At 51.6% G+C, this 11998-nt stretch overlaps 1 pseudogene; it reads right to left on the reverse strand.

The window, feature by feature from the left end:
• Positions 1-2093: 2093 nt before the first annotated feature.
• Positions 2094-11105, reverse strand: LOC112108283 (annotated as a pseudogene).
• Positions 11106-11998: the final 893 nt, after the last annotated feature.

The following is an 11998-nucleotide window of genomic DNA, read 5'->3' on the forward strand; positions in this document are numbered from 1 at the left end:
GAAACACAGACTCCTTCGGCACTGAATATTGTAACCAGTTTTGATGAATTTCTTCCCCATTAATGAGTTTCCTCTTGTAATGCTGAGCAGAGAATTTTCTTTTATTTCCCCTTAGGGAAGGGAAATTCATGAACTTTTTCGAGTCCATGTTCCAGGAGAATTTGCCACACACTGTCATCGCATCTGAGCCATGAAGCTGGGTCCCCAAACTGTAACTTGTTTGTAACTTCCTCATCCTTTCTTCCTTCTACTTCATTTATGTCAATTTCTGCATGTGTCTCTGAAGATGAATACATTTTCTCCACTTCCATATCAGTCCGATGCTGTGAGCTGCCTTCATCTAGAAGTAAGTTTCCATCATCTTGAGTTTCCAAACTGCTTTTTTGTGGATGTGAGCTACCCTCATCTCGAAGTATTATACCTTCATCTTGATGTTCCAAACTGCTTCCATGCGGATGTGAGCTAACCTCCTCTCCAAGTAAAAGTCCTTCATCTGGATGCTGTGAACTGCTTCCATCTTTATTTGGATTAAAGAGAAGATATTTCAGGAAGGATTTCAGGAATGCAGGTGCCTACCTCATTCCAGCAAGAAACGCCTTAGGCGCCTGAGCCACCTGTCATCAGACACTGGTTCCCATCTGTGGATTGCTAAGCAGAGAGAGATGCCCCTCTGCAGCCCTGATTTAGGCACCTGTCTGTGAGAGGGGGCAGGGCTTAGGACACCCCTCCCCCTTGTCGCCTCTCCTATTGGCTAGCTTAGATGGTTCCCCACCTTGTGGGCTGGCTTTGGTGAATCACACTGTAAGGTGCCTGTGATGTCCATGCATTATATAGGGAGTTTAGGCCCCTAACTCAGCTTTGCAGAGTTGCAGACTACAAATTAAGCCCTGTGACGCTCAGCATTGTAACACCAAGTCATGGATTCTACCCTGTGAAACCAGCGTCCTCTCCACAGAGCACAGCTGAGGAATTCCTGATTGACATGGGTGTGCACAGGACAGAGACAGAGCACAGGCTGGAGAGTGACACATCCCAGTAAACCCCAAACTCTCATTATGTGGGACATGATATTCCCGGGGCGCTGGGGGGACAGGACCAAGTCAGAAAGCAAATCCCAGGACTCTGCCCTCAACAACTGCAGCTGGGACAGTAAAGTGGAACAAACACGAAGAATTGTTTGTAATATTTTATTTACAGTAGTAACTAAAGATGGTAAGTAAAGGGAGCCGAGAAGGAGCCTTAATAACCACAACATGAAAAGGAGATTCCCCAGCTACTGAGAACAGTTTTCTTAATGGTACAACAACAGTACAGTCAACCAGGAATTAATATAGGGAATTAATGAGTTACAGTGTCACTTTCAGTAACATGTCATAAATCTGTCTGTTCCCTCCCATGTTCCCTTTCCTTTCATACTGTCCCTTTCTACTCATTTTTCTAAGCCTCACTTCTGATCCCTGTTTATTTTCCTGTGTCTCTCCCACTCTCCTCCCCTCCCTGTCACAGATCATCCCCCATGGCTGCTCACTTCTTTCCCCTGATTTTATCCCTTCTCCTCTTGCTGCCCCCGGCTGCTCTTGGTTCCCCTGTCAGGGGTATTTTCCTCTCACTCTTCTCATTTCTGTTTTCCACCATTTCTCAAAGACTCTAACTTTATTCTTCTTTTACTTTAATTGACATTTTTCTTCTTGCTTCTTCTAATTCCCTCTGGTTAAACCCACCCTGTCCCTGCCACCCCCCAGTGCTGCCAACCTCAGGAGCTGTTTTTTTGTCAATCTGCACCCATCTCCCCCCTCCCCTTTTGTGACAATTACGTGGTTACCAGCTGTCCTGTAGTTACAGGGGAAGGTGACTTGGGCTCCTCTGGTAGGAGCTCTGGCTGAGAGACCCCAGGGAGATCTAATCCCACAGATCTGTACAAAACACTCCCTGCTGCTGCTTCTCCCCAACCCGCCAAACTCTGATTGATTCATGCTGTGTCCCTGCCACCCCCACCTCTGCCTGTCTCCAGCCCGGCTGTTAGTTCTGCCCCCTGCCCAGCCCCCATCTCTGCCCCTCAGGGCCCCTCTGCCCCTCCTGCAGCCCCAGGGGTTCTTCCCCCTCCCCCGCCCATCCCTGGGGCTGAAGGGAAGGGGAGAGCTTCCACAGGTCCTAAAGATGAGGCGCCAGGGGCTGGGCAGATGGGAGTCCTCCAAGGTCAAAGAGACTGGGGTGCGTGACGCTAGAGAGGCTGATTTCTGATTCCTCCTCTGCTGTGTGTCTCAGGGACACAGTCTGAGCTGGGATCCAGGCCCCAGCCAGAACCAGGGTCGGATTCTCTCCCCAGGGACAGAGCCCAGTGGGAAAGTGAAGATCGGGGCCTTGTCATCAGCATTGATAAATATCACCTGCCCCTGGTCACAGTTCAGACAAACCTGGATCCTGCTGGGGGCCCGGCGCCGGTGCAGGGAGGTCACAGGGGAGGTGAGAGCCCAGAGCTGACCCGCCAACTGCTGCACAGCCCAGATCCCCCCCTCAGGGCTGAGGCTGCTCCATCCCTTCCTCCCCACAGACTCTCTGGCCACCCCCACAGCCCAGCCTCCCTCATCCCCCACCTCCACCTCCCAGCAATGTCTCCCCGAAGTGAATCCCTCACAGCCCAGCACACAGGGCTCAGAGTCAAATCTCCCAGGGTTGTTGGGCAGTCGCTGCCGTGTGTCTCCCCATCTCACACTTTTCCGACCCTCAGACAGGACAAGTTTGGGATGAGTCGTGTCTGGATCCAGAGTCACATTTGCTGGGTAGAGAAAAAATCAGAATGTGAGGGGCAGAGCGTAGCCTTTGGGGACGCTTCAGGGGTGACAGTAACTTACAGGACTTACCGGTACTGTAGGAGTCCTGAGGGGTGTGTGGCCTCATCCAGAAGAGGCGTGGCCTCAACCGGAAGAGGTGGGGCCTCTCAAGATTTAAAGGCCCTGGGGCACCGGCTGTGGCTGGGAGTCCCAGAGCCTTTAAATCAACCCGGGGCTCCCGCCGCCACGGAGCTCCGGGCCCTTTAAATCCGGGCCCCAACCCGGCCTCCGGACCTGCGGGGGGATTTAAAGGGCTTGGGTCTCCCCACAGCCATGGGAGCTCCGGGTCTTTTGAATGCCCGCCTGAGCCCAGCTGCTGGGCTGGGGCCGGGATTTAAAGGGCTCCAGGCTCCCGCAGCTGGGGGGAGCCAGGAGCCCTTTAAATCCCCGCTGTGGAAGCCGGTGTGGTTCGGCACGGCGTACTGTACCAGCTTACTTTCACCTCTGGGAGGCTGAGACCATTTCTCACACTCCACAGCAGCCCCGTCCTGGCTGGGACAGGCCTGGATCCCAGGGAGCTGCCTCTGTCCTGGGCACCTGAGACTGAGCAGGGATGTCACTGCAGTTCCCCAGTCCATGTAGTAGCATCCACTTCATTAGTTTTTCATTTCCTTGCTCAGGCTTCAGCTCCCAGCTCCCTCTGCTGGGGCTGCTCCATTCCTAGCCTCACAGACACAGCCAGGAAGGTTTTGGTGAGGAGGGAGCAGAGGAGGCAGGTACCAGCTTTGAACCCCAGAGGGAAGCTCCTTCCCCTTATGCAGCCTCCACTCCCCAGCCAGAGTAGGAAGAGCCAATTAAGAAAAGAGAGTAGGAAATGGCATTGGGTGGGGCAGCCTCCACTCCCAGGCCAGGGAACAGAGAAGAAGGTGCAGCATTGGGGAAGAGCTGCTTAAGAGCAGAGAGTAGGAGGTTGCATTGGGTGGGGTAGCCCCATCCCCAGCCCAGAGAGAAGGGAGGAGCTGACAGCCTCACAGGGAAAGTGTCTCCCCAGTCCAGGAGGTAGGGAGCAGCTCCAATGGGAGAACCCAGCCCTGCCCAGAGGAAAGGCTGGATGTTGGAGAAACGCGATGGGGGAGACCCCCTGCACCGTGGTGAAGCAGAGGGATGTGTCAGCCTTCAGGGCAGAGAGCTCTGTTCACACGCTGCTCAGGGAGAGTTTTTCTGTTCAGCAGTGTGGGCATGAACTCAGCACTAAGGTTGGTGTCAGGAGTGTTTGTGTGACTTCAGCGTGGGATCCCCTCACTGGTCAGTGTGTTGTTTTTAGGGCTGTGTGTGTCATGGTCAGTATCGGTTTGGTTGGTAACTTTAACTACAATCTCATGAAGACGTTCTGTGATCATTTAAAGACAATCTCCAGCTGCAAACTCACCCTGTCTGAATGTTCCTAGGGAACCTCCTCTTTTTGTCTCTAGTGCAGACGGCAGAGTGTCTGGAGTGGGGAAGGAGAAAGGAGATGAGATTTCAGGCTTTCATATTTATAACATCGTCCCCACTCAACTCCTAGAACTGTCTTTTCATTATGACAGAGAAACACACCAATAAACACTCCAATATTTAATATAAAAAGGTCTGAAACCGTCTCTTTCCTCTCTCATTCAGGCATCTCCCAGCAATGGAACCAACATTCTTGCAGCCTCACAACCATCCCAGGATAGACAATCTGTCAGTGAGATTTACTTTACCCTCCTCATCCCCTCCTTCCCTTCAGACTCCAGTTGGTTTGTCTCAGTTACTCATTGCCTTTTGTCGTAACCTAGACCCAGAGCCTGCAAAGACTTTGGAGTAAAAGTAACTTTGCCCACATTGGTCCCTTTGACACGAATGAGATATTGAGATTTTGTGAAATCCTGGCTCTAACTGTGAGTTCTTGGGTCAGTTTATTCAGTGTCTCTACAGAGAGTAGCTCGACTGGGCCTCATCCTCCATAGGCAGAAACAGAAATAATAGTAAAATAATTTTATAAATGTGGAAATTGAGGTGGGGGAAGGTTGACTCAATTGGACAAATTCACCCCTGTACCAGCAGGAGAGGGGTGACTCTGCTATTCAGTGGCTGCAGGGGCCGGTGCAGACCTTGGCACAGGCTGAGGAAGTTTTGAATCCAGCCAGTTCGATCCCTATGACAATGGTCCCCATGTGTCCTGCCCAGGGAGCAGAGTGTCAGAGGCCCAGCTTTACACTGCCCATGTCCTTCTATCCCTCATCTACTCCTTCCCTCTTCCACCCACCCTCACCAACCCCACCCCATTCCCAGCCCTCTCAGGAACACGCCTTGTGCCTGCAGCTGCTGTGGTGGAGGTACCAGAGGCTCCTGTGCTGGACGGATCTCTGACCATGAGGGAGGGGCTTTCTCCTTCCCCCTACAGCCCATTTGGAGATGACTAGCTGCCGTATGGGACCAGAGCACAGTGATGGACTGGGTCTGCCTTTGAGAAATGTGCCCAATGGCTGGTAATGGGGCAGTAGATGGGCAGGGCTCTGAGTTATAGAGAATTCTTTGCGACATGTCTCACTGATGTCTCTTGCCAAAATGCTTGGTATATAACTGACCACCATATTTGGGGTCGGGAAGGAATTTCCTCCTAAGTCAGATTGCCAGAGACCCTGGGTGGTTTTCTGCCTTCCTCTGCAGCATGGGGCATGGGTCACTTGCAGATTTAAATTAGTGTCAGTGGTGGATTCTCTACAACTTGAAGTCTTTAAATCATGATTTGAGAACTCCAGTAACTTGGCCAGAGGTTGGAGTCTATTACAGGAGTGAGTGGGTGAGGTTCTGTGACCTGCAATGTGCAGGAGGTCAGACTGGATGATCACGATGGTCCCTTTTGGCCTTAAAGTCTATGAGTCTGAGTCACTTCTTTCTTTAACAGTAATTGTCATGGCAAGACATATTTTTGGTAGAAATAACGGTTTGAATTAATCAACCTTGGTGACTTGGACCCCAAGTGCGTGACATTCTCACCCAACAATTAAATAGAAGCATCATCTAATTGTGAACCAATTGGCCAGAGCCACTCTCCTCCCTCAGTCTCAGAGGCTGATCCCAATTTCTACTCCTAGATCCCTTCTAGGTACCTTTGAACTTCCCCAGAGTCTCCAATAGCACAGTCGTTTTTCAGGAGAAAACACTGACTTGCTCTTCCAGTTCAAGAGAAATCTCCTCTGGCTGCTGGAACTTCCCCTTCTGACACCTGGAGAGAAACAATTTCATTATAAGTTCTGGCTAGTGAGTCGCTGCTCTCATATGCCTGGAGTTAGAATTCCTCGTCTTCTCCCAGTCTCAGAGCAGGTGGAACACAGCCCATGGTTGTACAGCCTCCCCTTCAAAGGAATCATTAACATTCTTCAACTCTGGCCTGGAGAGATCAGCTCTGGGAACAAAAGGAGAATTGAGTCTCTGTGGCCAACTCACTCCATGGCCTCCATGCTCTGAGGGACAAGAGGGTTCCCAGGTAATGTGCTGTAGAAATCTGCCCTATAGGAACTAGACTGAGACACCAACTCTCTCCTCCCCAGCTCATTCCACACAGGTCTCCAAATGGTCCTCAGGTGGGAAAGACTCTTGACCACTGCTGCCCCCGGCTGAACAGTGACTAGTGCCCCAGCAGTGGCAGGCCCATAGTCCATCCCCAAAATCTTGAGGCAGCCAGTTCCTCGGGGAGGTGACATCTCTAGGAAATACTTGAGGTCAGTCTTCTCCACTGAATGAAAAATTCCAGAGTCTTCTATACAAGGGTGCGAAGCTCAGGATGAAGTTGATCAGAGAGATTCGTATCCAACATTTGATCTTCCCCACACATTTTGCTGTGGAGCCCTGGGGAGATGCCTTACTAACATCACTACCAACCTCTTTCCCAGCGTTGTGAAGTGTGAGGGGGAGTGAGAGAGAGCCACGTACCTGCTCAAGGTGCTTCTGACATCCTAGAGGAGAGAGAGACAAAAGAATTTAAGTCCCCTTTGACACACACACGGGTTTCCAGATAAGAGATTTTGCAAATATGGCCAGAGAGGCCCTGCCCTGGCTGACGGTCATGGATTTCCTGAGCTAATGGGGCTCTTCCATCTCTCTTATCTCTATGTCTGTGACTCTGCAAAGAATAATAGTTATTCACATGTCAGCAATGCACACACCGAGTTACACCATGGTCTCCAATTGCTGGACTCCGGTGCTTGTGATTCAGGAACCCTCCCTTCCATGTGTGGGGATCTGGCATGTTTCTAATGACAGGTGCTGGTTTCCAATTGTGCCTGGGGATGCTCAACCCCACGCACACCCCCACTACACCCCTTCCGCCAATGATACACCTCAGCCCAACTCTTCTCACTCCCACTCCACCCCCACCATGCCTCTTCTGAGCTTCCTCTTCTGAGCACACTCCCTCCCTGCACCTCCCCCTCCCTCCTAGCATCCCCTGCACACCGTGGAACAGCTGATCACAGCAGACAGGAGGCGCTGGAGGGAAGGGGAGGAGTTGATCGGCAGGGCAGCTGGCGGGCAGCACTGAGCAGGGAAGCTGGCTGCCCTGGAGCACCCACCTAGGTTTCTCATTCAGTCTCACCTGCAGGAATTCACTTGCTGGCTTCTGACACTTCCCCTCCATCTCACTAATCAGCTTACTGAGACGGGAAATCTGCTCGGAGAGTTTGCTGACTTTTTCAGCCTGGGTCCTCACAATCTCCTCATCCAGCTTTTCCAGCTGGGCCAGCAGGAGTCGCTCTTGTTCCTCCAAGAACTGCCGCAGTCGCTGAAATTCAGACACAATCTTCTGCCTCTCGGTTTGTGTTTGTTTCTGTATGAAAATAGGGCAAGGGCTGATCAGAGACATGGATGGATCCCAGGGTACTTTCATGGAGAGCTGAGTGTGCAGGAGGCTGAATTTCTTTGAAAATCATAAGATTTCTGACGTTTGACTCTATCCTGTGTGTACTAGGCAGGAGATTCTCTCACACCTTCCCCTTTGGCCCCAGTATCCCTCTGAAAGGGATGTTCCCATGTCTATCATGGTCAGCATATTCTGTTATTTATGGTCTCTAGGCATTCAGACCCACAGCAGCAGGAGGCAGGACTCAGCACTACACTGACAGAGATGCCAGGGGAGTTAAAAGAAACAAACATTTAAAAAATGCACAAAGTGACCAGACACAGCGGACAGCACTTCACGGGGACATTCAGTTCACTTGGGGGGATTTCTGAGAAAGCCACAAGGGCTAGGCATTAACTCATTAACTGCAATGGAAGCTTAGGGCTTGTCTACACAAGAATCTAATCCAGCAATCCATGATCATGGAGAAACACACACAAACCCATGTTCACCAAGGCCACACAGGGGTCTGCCTCCAAACAGACCTCCCACTGCCAGTCCCTGCCGGTTCATAACAACAGGCACCTACCAGATACTCCCGGCTATTCCTCTCTCCAGTCGCTTTCAATCCCAGCAGCTTTTCTCCCTCTTCCTTCAGAGTCTTCAAATGGGCCTGGATTCTTTCCTGAAGAATCAGAAATGATTTGGGAGGTTTCATCTGGATAGTTGAGAGGTACTTGGAAGTGGGTGTTTTTCCACCCGAAACCTAAGATGACTGTGGTTCTAATCGCTTTGTGACATCAGGGCCACCAAGGAGATGAAACCTCATTAATGGAGACTGGGAGTGTGTCACATTCCGACTCATTACCTATTGAGATTCAGTCTTTTTAGTAATTAGAGAGAGATCTCAATTATAACCAAGCTTTACTGGTATTTGTGAATTGATTAGTGGTACAGAGCATAACAGGCACTGGAGTCACATGGGGGTGAATCAATAAACCTGTTTTGTAGAAGGTTTAATGAACCAAGTGATACAAATCCCAGAAGCCACCAGGGTTTAAATATGGGCTGGGAGTTCAGCCTGAAGCCCTAGGAACTGCACTGGATGGGAAGAGCTGGTTTAAGCACCAGAGCAAACCACATGAGACGTCAGGAGGCCATTCTTCTGGTTGGAAGCTGCACAGTCCCAGTGTTGTGGAGCACTATCCCCGTGCAGTAGGGTCTCGGCACTGGACGTGGCTTTGTCTGGTGCAAAAGGGAGAGGAGGAGACTGAGGATGCAGGAGGACACCTGTGAGGTTGGGGGCGGGTCTGGGGTGGCACCTTCATGCAGAGTGATGCAGGTGGGAACACGGTAAAAAAAGCAGTGGGGATCCATGCAGGGTGACTGATACTGGCGAGGACGGGCCCATGCAGGCAGGCGTGGGCATGTCCTATGTTCTGGGCATGCCTCAGTGACCACCCTAATTAGACATGATGCAGATTTGTATAAAGAACAGTTGGGGTTTCCCCAGTGCTGTCCTAAACCTTTTCTGTGGCAATGCTCCCTGGGCAGGTACCCAATGGTCCCGTTCCCTGGAAAAGATTCCGGAAGCAGTGCATTCTGGGAGATTTCAAAAAGCTGCCTGGTGGGACTAATGGAACCACTCTGGCTGGTCCTTGCCCATGTACACAACAGAACAGGTCAGACAGGTCAGCTCCAGCCTGGAGTTAGTTTTGCTACAATCCAGTGTAATCCCAGTGGTAGTTGGCATGGACCTGAGCTGTGTGGAGCCCTTTTGTGTGCAGACTCTAGGTGCTCGGGGTCCCACACAGTGTTTAGCCCAGTGATCTCCTCTAGTGCTGGCGGCAGCATCTGAGCTTAACCCCTCATGGAGCAACACAGGAGTTCAGAATCCCAGTGAGAAACCTCCTCTCCCTGCTGGGCCTGGGACCTTTATCAAGGCATCTCTACCTCCTAACGGACACACTTCATCACTGGGTGGGGCTGATGCTAAGATGGCAGCATGTCAAAGTCGTTCAGGTCTTGGACTGGGTCTGGGGAGATCTGGGTTTTATGCTAAGCTCCGTCACTGACATGCTGGGTGAACGTGGGCAACTTGCTGCCCCGCTCTGTGCCTCAGTTTCCCTTCCCACCTTCTGTCTACCTAGACCAGCGGTCACCTACCGGTCAATTGCAATCGACTAGTCGATCCTGTAGACTCTCCCAGTTGATCGTGATCTCTGGTGGGGCAGTGGAGTTGCTCGTTGCCTGCCCCAACTGTACAGCACTCCCAGAAGCAGCCACCATGCCCCCGCAGACTGTGGTGAGGCCCGGGTTCTCTGCACCTGTCTCCTCCCTGCAAGCACCGCCCCTGCAGCTCCCATTGGCTGGAAATGGAACTGTGGCCAATGGGAGATATAGGAGTGGTGCCTGCAGAGAGGGGCAGCACAGAGAGCCACATGCACCCCGCCAGGGGCCACAGGGGCGCATTGGCCCCTTTCAGGAGTGGTGTAGGGCTGTGGTAGGTAGGGAACCCGTGTTAGCCCTGCTGCACTGTCCACCGTGAGCTGCCTGAGGTAAGTCAGTGCCGCCCGGCAGAAGCCAGCACCCCATACCCCCTCCTGCTGCAGCCCTGACCCTGCTCCCTGAGCCAGCACCCCATACCCACTCCTGCACCCCAACACTCTGTCCCAGCCCAGAGCCCCCCCCACACTGTGAACCCCTCAGCCTCTGTCTGGAGCCTGCACCTGCACCCCCACCCAAACCCAACCCCCCTGCCCCAGACCAGTGAAAGACAGTGAGGGTGGCGGAGAGCGAGCAATGGAGAGAGGGGGGTATGGAGTGAGTGGGGCTTTAGGGAGGGGTGGGGGGGTCTTGGGGAAGGGCTGGGGTAGATCCTGCTTTCAAGACTTGATATTTTGTCTCTGTTGCCACACTGCCAGATCATTAATTTTGTGAAAGAAGACTTTACAGAGCTGGATGAAGAGTCACACCTGTGACAGGTAACTCTCAGTGAAATTAGCCTGTAACTAAACCCAAAAGTTAACCCATTAAAGATGACAGCAGTTCCCTACCTTGTACTCCTGGGCAGCCTCCTGTATGGGAACCACCTTGTGAGCGCGATGAGCCCGGGATCTGTCGCACACCACACAGATGGGGGTTTGATCCTCTTCACAGAACAGTTTCAGAGTCTCTTGGTGTTCCCGACACACCCCGTCCCCTCCTGCTCCCTTTGCTGTCTGAAAATTCAGCCGCTTGGCGATTTCTACGACATTTGCCAGCTGCCTGTTGGGCCTGAGGTTTCTTTGTTGCACAGTTTCTCTGCACTGAGGGCAGGAGGCAGCTTTATTGGATCCCTTCCAACACTGGCTGATGCAGGCTCGGCAGAAATTGTGCCCACACTCCAGAGTGACAGGTTCTGTGAAATACTCCAGACAGACGGGACATGTGGCTTCCTCCTGGAGACTTTCCACGGGGTTCTCTGCAGCCATGGCTCCTCTGGGCAGTTTGTAACAGGCTTAGTTTCAAATTCCTGAATTCACACTATGCCCCGCCTGCAGCAGCAAGGGGGTGTTTCCTTTCCTGAAAGTGACTCCTGCTGTTTGCTGAGCAGGAAGGACCCAACCAATTTCACCCCTGGAGGCTTTAGTGAAAAAATGTACAGTCACACCCATGGCAGGTAACTTTCAGTGAAATTATCCTGTAATTAAAACCCCAAAGGGCTCGCGTCCTGCAATCAGCCCCTGTGCTGGTGAGGAGGGTCACTGGGGCATCCGCCTGTGAGGATGAGCCTGCAGGAGCTCGAGCTGTGTGTCAAGAGTTATAGTCAGGCTGGGCAGAATTATTTTTTATAATATATAATTTTGACAGATAATGTTTATTTTAAACAATTTTTATATTTATTGATTTAAACTTTCACAGTTGCACAACAATCTGGGTTTTAAGCATTTCATTCCAATTAAAATTGTCATGGTTGTGGGAAATTATGGGGGGGTAGTCATCCCACAGTTCCTGCTGCCCACTTGAATTCTGGGTTAGGCTCCCAGTGCCTGATGGGAAAAAAACATTGTTGCAGGTGGTTTTGGGTACATGTCGTCAGCCTCTCCTCCTCCCTTCCTCCCTCCTTGAAAACAAGGGCAAACAATCATTTCATGCTTTTTTTTCCTGGGTTATCCATGCAGATGCCATACCACTGCAAGCATGGAGCCTGTTCAGCTGTACAATGCTGTTGTGAGCATTGCAAACACCTCACACATTATCCTGCAGTATATGCAGAGCCTAGCCAGGAGCCACGGTCGTGAGGAAGAACTTGAGGAGGTCACGCACACAGATGTGCTGGAAGCCATGGAATGCAGCAATTGGCATATGCTAGTGGCATTCGGGC

Source organism: Terrapene carolina, unplaced genomic scaffold, assembly GCF_002925995.2.
Source record: "Terrapene carolina triunguis isolate 2854851 unplaced genomic scaffold, T_m_triunguis-2.0 Scaffold560, whole genome shotgun sequence".
Lineage (NCBI taxonomy): Eukaryota > Metazoa > Chordata > Testudines > Emydidae > Terrapene > Terrapene triunguis.